General features: G+C 43.3%; 1 long non-coding RNA gene across 1 annotated transcript; it reads right to left on the reverse strand.

The window, feature by feature from the left end:
• Positions 1-4,604: 4,604 nt before the first annotated feature.
• On the reverse strand, positions 4,605-5,012 carry LOC118598911. Its single transcript, XR_004948142.1, has 2 exons — positions 4,765-5,012; positions 4,605-4,689 (listed from the first exon to the last, which is right to left on the reverse strand). It is a non-coding gene; the product is annotated as an uncharacterized LOC118598911 (long non-coding RNA).
• Positions 5,013-8,347: the final 3,335 nt, after the last annotated feature.

The raw sequence follows: 8,347 nt of genomic DNA on the forward strand, positions 1-8,347 counted from the left end.
ATATTGATAAATATTGTTTTGAGTGAGCCCTTCAGCTGTAGGGCTACATATTCAAAACATGGAAAGTTTCCAAAAGACAACTTTTTACACTGAAACATTTCATTGAACAAAACTGCAACCCCCCCACCCACCCTTTCTGCTTGTTCTTTCCTCACTGATAACACCACAATTGGGAGGAGCCGACTCTGTGAGAACTGCTCCCCTGCTATTCTCATCTAACCAGGTTTCAACTAAAAACATAAAATCAACTTTGTTCTCAGTGATAGAATCATTAATTAAAAATGTTTTTCCTGCTAAAGACCTGACATTTAAAAGTGCTAAATTGAGAGGTCTAGAAGTAATAATATTTTCATTTACCTTCTGTTTCTGGAAAGGGGCAGAGGAAATGTTTACCTCTTTTAAAGTCCTTTGTTGCGTTTTGGGCAGATTACATTCCTCCTGTTGGTGACAAGTACAGAAACGGTGTGTGTTTCTAGAGAACAGGGTCCCAGGTTTTTCTGGAGAACATCATGACTGTTGTTATATCCACAGCCTGGACCCTCAACACATCAAACATCTGACTGCAGGGACAGGATATGATGTTGTACATTAGAGGGTGGGGCTTTACGTTGTCCCTTCGAATGTTCTGGTGACAGAGTTATGGGAGACAAAAATGGATTGGCCAGAGGGGTAGATCGAAGCCCAATCCCGACTCGCTCCATCATCTGCTCGGTGAATTTCAGGTGGGGTGAAGAGGGTGAAGAGGGGGAGGGAGAACCGTCAGGAGTTTGTTGGTTTGGTGGTGTTTGGGAGGGTCCATCTTCCTCGTTGTTTTTCCTCTTCCGGTGTTCGGAGGCAGGTTTCCCGTTTCTGATGTTTTCCTCCAGTGGGGGCAGCTCCGTTCCTTGTGTGGATCCAGTCTGTGTCTGGCCTTGACACTGAGATAAATTAATCTTAGTCTTGGCATGACGCAGGGAGTAGAAGAGATTGGAGGAGAACAGTTTAACTCCTGATTTGTTTAAACTGAATCCATTTTCTTTAAAAAGATGTTTGCGTTCCCAGAAAATGTGAAAGTTGTTGATGAAATGAATTCCTGTGTCACCACATGTCGCAGAAAGCCACCTGTTCAGTGCCAACAGCCTGCTGAATCTCTCTTCTCCTCCTCGAATTGTTGGATGGGACCGCTGATAAAGACATTTGCATTCATGGAGCTCACAGTTCTTATCAGTCCAGTGAAGTCTTGCTTTAAAACTTCAGATTTTTTGCTTGGACACATCATTTGACCCTGTGTGTAGTACAATGTTTTGTACTGACGGATACTTTGCCACAGTTTGCAGTATTCTCTCCTTCATGTCACTGACCATATCGTTTGGAAAGCACAGGACCTTAGTGTTCCTGCTGCAGAACCACTGAACATCTTTTACAGTGGAATCACCCACAATCAGAGTCTCAGGCCGAGCCTTCAGCTTTCTTTCTGGCCGTTTACCTTCTGACGGGTTACAGGTCCTCCTCGTGCTGCTTTCCAGTGGATGGTCGTTGGGTAATCCGGGGTCATCTGACAGTGGAGCAAATCTGTTTTGCAGGGTCACCGCTCCGTTCATGCTTGGCTTCTTTCCTATCCTCCGGTGTACGGGAGTAGATGAGGTCCTCTGTCTCGTAGGAAGAGAAGGCCAGTCAGCCTCAGAGGCTTCAGCTCTCTGTGGGGGGTCGGTCCTCCCATGTCCTCCAATTCTCCAGCTGTTGGACTTATTCTTTGGCTTTGCTCCAAGATGGTTCCAAGGAGGATTATCTTTCGATTGTTTGTTATTGTCCACAGATGTTGTCTTTCTCTCTGTAGAATCTGTGCCATTTAGCTGCGTGTTGGTAATCCTTTGTGGAAAGGGAAGGCATCTTGCTGCTAGTTAGCCTTGTGTTAGGTGCTGCTCCATAAATCAGGCTTCAGCTGCGTGAAGGCCAAGTACACGTAGTGCTCAAGATAAAATGTTGCAGGAAATGCAGGAAAAAATCCTTTGGTTTAGAGTAAAAAACAAATCTGACCCAATTTAAAAGTATTTAAAAGTTATTGCTGGTGTGATTAAAAAAGAAAGAAAGGAAAATAATCAACAAAAAATAAAAGCAGTAGGGGGAGCAAAGCAGCATGCGTCCGCACTGTAGCAAAATAGGATTCATGGCCTAAATCGATCTATATTTTTACGAATCGATTATTTAAGTTTAAATCAATTCAAATTGATAAATTGATTTTATCAACCCAGCCCTATGTCACATTCCACCATTGTTTTTTCCACAGAAAATGGTTTGGTTTGTCTCTCTGTCCAGGGAAATTAAACTGCATCTGCTGCTGCCAGGGACAAAACCCTTAAACAATAGACAACTTTCCTGCCTCAACAGCCACAAACACATATTTAAACCTTTAACACCGGAGCTTCAGTGTTTATGTTATTTGATTTACTGTAACTTTTCAGCCGTTAACACGCCGCTTTTCTCCTCCAGAAGCTGCTGGAATTACGTTGATCATGTTAACAGTGGAAAAGTTATTGAATGTTAAAGATTATGTGTTAAAGCGTCACCGACGACGCCTCAGGTGTTACAGGGTTAAAAGTTACAATAAACGAAGCGGTACGATTTTTAGTCAGGGCAATGATGAAAGGATCAGCTCCACTAAATTCAACATCCACTTCCATTCCCCTCATTCCTACACTCTGATAATGGTTCAAGTGCACAGACTGTGTGACATATTGATAGTTCTCCTGGGAGAAATGTGCCAAATATAAATGAGATCAACTCCTGCAAAGTTATTCTCACAAATGTGTCAAGCTCAGATTTTAAATATGACATTGTTGAAGACCATACAGAACATCATTGCAACTATTTTACCAAAAATAGAAAAGGAACTGAAGACTTTTCAAGGTTTACTTCATCCTAATTATTTCATTTATCAGAATGGCACTTTGTCTTTGCATGTCAGATCCATCAAGTTAGTCTTTATTTTAGTTGTTGCATCAAAAAGATTTTTGCGCCCCTGTGTACATGTTCAAAAGTCCTTCCTGAAAAATAGCCTCTGACGGTGTCTTCTTCTCAGCAGTACACTGTGCAGAGACATGTCATCATTTTTATGCAAGCTAAGTTTCTCTGACCCACATTTCCAAATGGTTGTATGCAAACTTTCTCCTCATGACAAATTTCCAGGTCATGCAGGAGAGGAGGGAAGGTAGGTCAGGTCGAAGAGAGGCTGAAGGTGTTGCTCCTCTGGGAAAATGGTGAAAGAGAAGGATCAGAGAAAGTCATACAGTACGATTTGACAAAGTTGCTGTTACTTTGGCAGGGATGATTATGCTTTGTGAACATTGTATAAGGTGGTTGAAGAAATGCTGAAGATGGAAGTTAGAGTTCAAGAAAAACAAAGAGCATCCATAGCGAGAAGATTAAGTGTCATACACTCTCAGAAAAAGAAGGACCAAATTGTACCTTTAGGGGTACAATGGTTTGTCACTGGTGTGGTACTGTCAAAGGTACTTCTGGCATACCCCTAACACTTGGTACTTATTTGTACCCCTGTGATTTGTACCTTATCAAAATCAGAATAATACCTCTGGTGGCCAAATTGTACCCTAGTTTTAGAGTACAATTCTGTACCCTTAATAAAAGGTACAAAAAAGGTACCCACAGGAACCAATACATTTTGTGTATATATAAATACACACATATACACACATTTTTTTTGCAGCAGAATCAGCTGATTCACGTTGATTACATCCGCCTTTTAGCAGCGCGAGGCTGTTTCTTCAGAATAAGCTGGAATTTCGGTAATTACGTCAAATGTTCAAGAGTTATCATAGTCAAAATAATGTAAACACTGGAGCTAAAGCTCCGATGTTAAAGCTAATTCTTTGTTTCAGAAGGTATGTCTGTGAGCAGAACTTCAGTCTCAGTTTCTGAACAGAAAAAAGCTCCCGCTAATTTTACTTTGAAAACTGGAAGCTTCACCATCATGAAGATGTGTTTACTTCCGGTAGCGATACCGCGGCTCTTTCGGCTATGTTTTAGTTCGTAAACCTAAATTAATGTGCATTTTAGAGCAAAATTACATCGTCCCCAGATGATAATATGATCATATTTTACTACAATTTACTACATTTATAAAGATCGCGAATCAGCGATCTTGGACGTCGCGAATATCCATACTCAAATTTTCGGGAGCAAATCGGGAATACCCGAGCACCCGGATACTCGTTACAGCCCTATTATAGAGTGTTGGGTACATTAAATCTGTGTGTCCTGTCATCTAGCCATTTAGTAAAAAAATTCAATTACTGAGAAAATAGAAATACTTGATCACTAGGGCTGTAATGAGTATCCAACAGCTCAGATACTTGCAATCTCCTCCTAAAAAATTGGAGCACAAATATTTGTGACGTCCAAAATTGCTGATTCACGATCTTTATAAATATAGTAGAGTGTAGTAAAAGAGTATTCAGGAACAATGCATTTATTGGTTTGAAATACAGAATAATGTTGAATTTTAAGTCTATGAACTAAAACAAAGCTGAATGTGCACCGCTACGGTCACCGGAAGTAAATAAATCTGAAGGGATTTGTACTTGGACCCCAATAAACACAGGCACGGAGTAAGTATTTAAAGTGTTTATTTGGCTCAGGCAGGACCAGGAACTCGAGAGAGACAGCCTTCAGTCAGTGGGGGGCGCTCAGGCACTAAGGAAGGAGAGCTGTTAGGAACGCAGGCAGGAGAGGCACTTGTAATCAGACAGGTACAGGTGTAGATCTTACTTGGTGGTGAAAGGTCATGAACGAAGATCAACAGAGGGGGCCAACGAGGAGATGGAGGGAGTGCACAGCAGAGGGCTGACGTAGAGGGTGGTGCAGGAGGATGTCCTTCAGGCTGTCCAGGTAGGAAGAGGAAACGGCAGGAGGTACAGGTGCTGGGGCAAGACTCGTAGTTTTAAAAGTTCCAGTGCAGTGCAGTGCAGTGCAGTGCAGTGCAGTGCAGTGCAGTGCAGTGCAGTGCAGTGCAGTGCAGTGCAGTGCAGTGCAGTGCAGTGCAGTGCAGTGCAGTGCAGTGCAGTGCAGTGCAGTGCAGTGCAGTGCAGTGCAGTGCAGTGCAGTGCAGTGCAGTGCAGTGCAGTGCAGTGCAGTGCAGTGCAGTGCAGTGCAGTGCAGTGCAGTGCAGTGCAGTGCAGTGCAGTGCAGTGCAGTGCAGTGCAGTGCAGTGCAGTGCAGTGCAGTGCAGTGCAGTGCAGTGCAGTGCAGTGCAGTGCAGTGCAGTGCAGTGCAGTGCAGTGCAGTGCAGTGCAGTGCAGTGCAGTGCAGTGCAGTGCAGTGCAGTGCAGTGCAGTGCAGTGCAGTGCAGTGCAGTGCAGTGCAGTGCAGTGCAGTGCAGTGCAGTGCAGTGCAGTGCAGTGCAGTGCAGTGCAGTGCAGTGCAGTGCAGTGCAGTGCAGTGCAGTGCAGTGCAGTGCAGTGCAGTGCAGTGCAGTGCAGTGCAGTGCAGTGCAGTGCAGTGCAGTGCAGTGCAGTGCAGTGCAGTGCAGTGCAGTGCAGTGCAGTGCAGTGCAGTGCAGTGCAGTGCAGTGCAGTGCAGTGCAGTGCAGTGCAGTGCAGTGCAGTGCAGTGCAGTGCAGTGCAGTGCAGTGCAGTGCAGTGCAGTGCAGTGCAGTGCAGTGCAGTGCAGTGCAGTGCAGTGCAGTGCAGTGCAGTGCAGTGCAGTGCAGTGCAGTGCAGTGCAGTGCAGTGCAGTGCAGTGCAGTGCAGTGCAGTGCAGTGCAGTGCAGTGCAGTGCAGTGCAGTGCAGTGCAGTGCAGTGCAGTGCAGTGCAGTGCAGTGCAGTGCAGTGCAGTGCAGTGCAGTGCAGTGCAGTGCAGTGCAGTGCAGTGCAGTGCAGTGCAGTGCAGTGCAGTGCAGTGCAGTGCAGTGCAGTGCAGTGCAGTGCAGTGCAGTGCAGTGCAGTGCAGTGCAGTGCAGTGCAGTGCAGTGCAGTGCAGTGCAGTGCAGTGCAGTGCAGTGCAGTGCAGTGCAGTGCAGTGCAGTGCAGTGCAGTGCAGTGCAGTGCAGTGCAGTGCAGTGCAGTGCAGTGCAGTGCAGTGCAGTGGTTTTTTGGAGACAGATTCACAGGTCAGCAAAATAGTTCACATGAACAAGGTTGTCGCTCCATGGAAGGCTTGTGACAAACTGACAGAGACTGGAGGGCAGCAGCTCCTAATAAAGGGAGGTAAACAGGTGTCCCTCATCACCTGATTAGCTCCCAACAGCCTGAGGATGAGGAAGGAGTGCAGCCATGACAAAATCTTTGTGTCCGTGAAGCTTCCTATTTCTAAAATCAAACTGTAGAGAGCTTTTTTTTTGTTTAAGCACTGAGACTAAAGTTCCACTCACTAGCTTAAGTTCTGGGGGGGGGGGGACAAACAAAAAAGTAAATTTACACTCTTTTGGTTATAGTAACTCTTACAGTTGACACAATGTAACTTCAGCAGATTCTAAAGGGAAGAACCGCAGCCTCACACTGATATGCTGCTCTGTACAGCTGAAGAGCGGATGTGATCAACGTGAATCAGCTGAATCTATCGGGGACAAAAGCGACTTTTTATACTGGATTTGCACCAATATTTAATGCTTACAACGTAAAGTGTTGCAGAACTTTGAGAATGGAAAAACTGTGGAGAACTTTATTTTAGGATTTGTTTTTCAATGGTTCAAATCAACAATGATGCTTTTGTTGTTTATGTTCCTGCTGAACTTAACTTGAAGGTTGACAAAAAAATTTAAAACACCATTTCTTTCTAATCTTCAGTTTTGTTGATTCTGATCTCCTGCTCTAAATAAATGTTTAAATGATAGTGATTTAATACATATAATTAAAATTTACATACATCTAGTAAAAATGCATTAACATAGCAACAAACTATATTTTAAAAAATAAGAATCCTGGTTTGATTCGTGAATCGGATCATATACCCACCTAAGTAACGATCCACAGCCCTACTAATCACTAACTTCAAGTGTATTTCATAAAATAAAACAGCAGATATCTGCAGGTTACATCCCTTCCCGAGAGCGATAAAGAGATCACTGTTCTCCTTGAAGATGAATGGTATAAATGGCAGAAAGACGAGGGCAGCTTTACAATAGATGTCTACAAGAGATACATTTAAGATTAAACATTTTTAATGCTTGAAATTTTCTTACAAGACATTTTAAAAGACCCATGCTAGTGTAAGCATATTGCAATGAAATACTTAAGGTTGACAATTTATAAAATGTTTCATATATGTATACTTATGCAGGCAATGAGAATATAGTATGCACCTGGTAACTCTTCAGTTAGACCCTCCTCTGTTGTCTCCAGGTAGAGTGGAGAATCCCCTTTAGCCAGATGAGGCACTTCAGGCACAAAACAGATGAGGGATGTATTGAAGCCATGCTGTCCTGCTGGATGAAGTCGCTCCACTTCCTCACACAGCTGCAAATGAACAAAAACGGAACTTAATTTGGTCTTTGAACTGCTGTAGGTTTACATGAAAATCTGTGGTCCAACATTCCTTCATCTGAATGGACACGTGTCTGAATTTTAAAGTAATATCTTTTGCTCCATATTTTAAATATACCAACAGATTATGCTCTCCTTAAAATTACAATCCTGTCAAAATTACACAAATTTTAAAATAGGAATATGCTGCATGAAAAATCTGACAGAACCTGGAAATATCAATCAAACGTTTGCTTTTCAGCTATAACTAATCAAATTCTGCTTCATTTGCTCCTGTTTCATTTTATCAGAGCTGAATGCGTGGCATATTTTTTTTTTCCAAGTTGTTTTGTGTTTGGTCTGCAGTCCTGTGTGGACTGTAGATGCAGTGAGACGAATCCTGTTTGCAGTTTAGTTAATCTTCATCACTGAAAAGAGCTTCTCGCAGTAATGTGCTATCAAACATGCACACGGTTGGAGCCGCACGTAGACGGAGATGGGGCATTTCTGCAGAAATAGAGTAAACTGTGCGGCCCCTTCAGGGTTGTACTTTGCCTTCAGTGTGTCCCAAAACACTGCAGCTCCATCTGAATCTTCACGGGTGTAGTTTCCAAATCGACGGCAAACGGGTTACGAAGCATCTCAGAATTCCTTTCTTGTTCTTCAAAGCGCTGTGCAAACTCATTGCGCTCAGCTTCTCGGCAAAGTGCGTATTTGATGTTTGTGTCATAGCGCCGTCTTAGATTAGATGACTTAATTATAGCCACATTCGCTCCACAAATGAGACACATGGGTTAATCAGTAATGTCGGTAAACAAGTATTCTGCCTCCAGTCGTTTTTAAAAGGTTCTGTTTTCATAAATATATTATATATCTTCGGTATATTGGGGGC

The sequence above is a fragment of the Oryzias melastigma genome, linkage group LG6 (genome assembly GCF_002922805.2).
Source record: "Oryzias melastigma strain HK-1 linkage group LG6, ASM292280v2, whole genome shotgun sequence".
NCBI classification, from domain to species: Eukaryota; Metazoa; Chordata; class Actinopteri; order Beloniformes; family Adrianichthyidae; genus Oryzias; species Oryzias melastigma.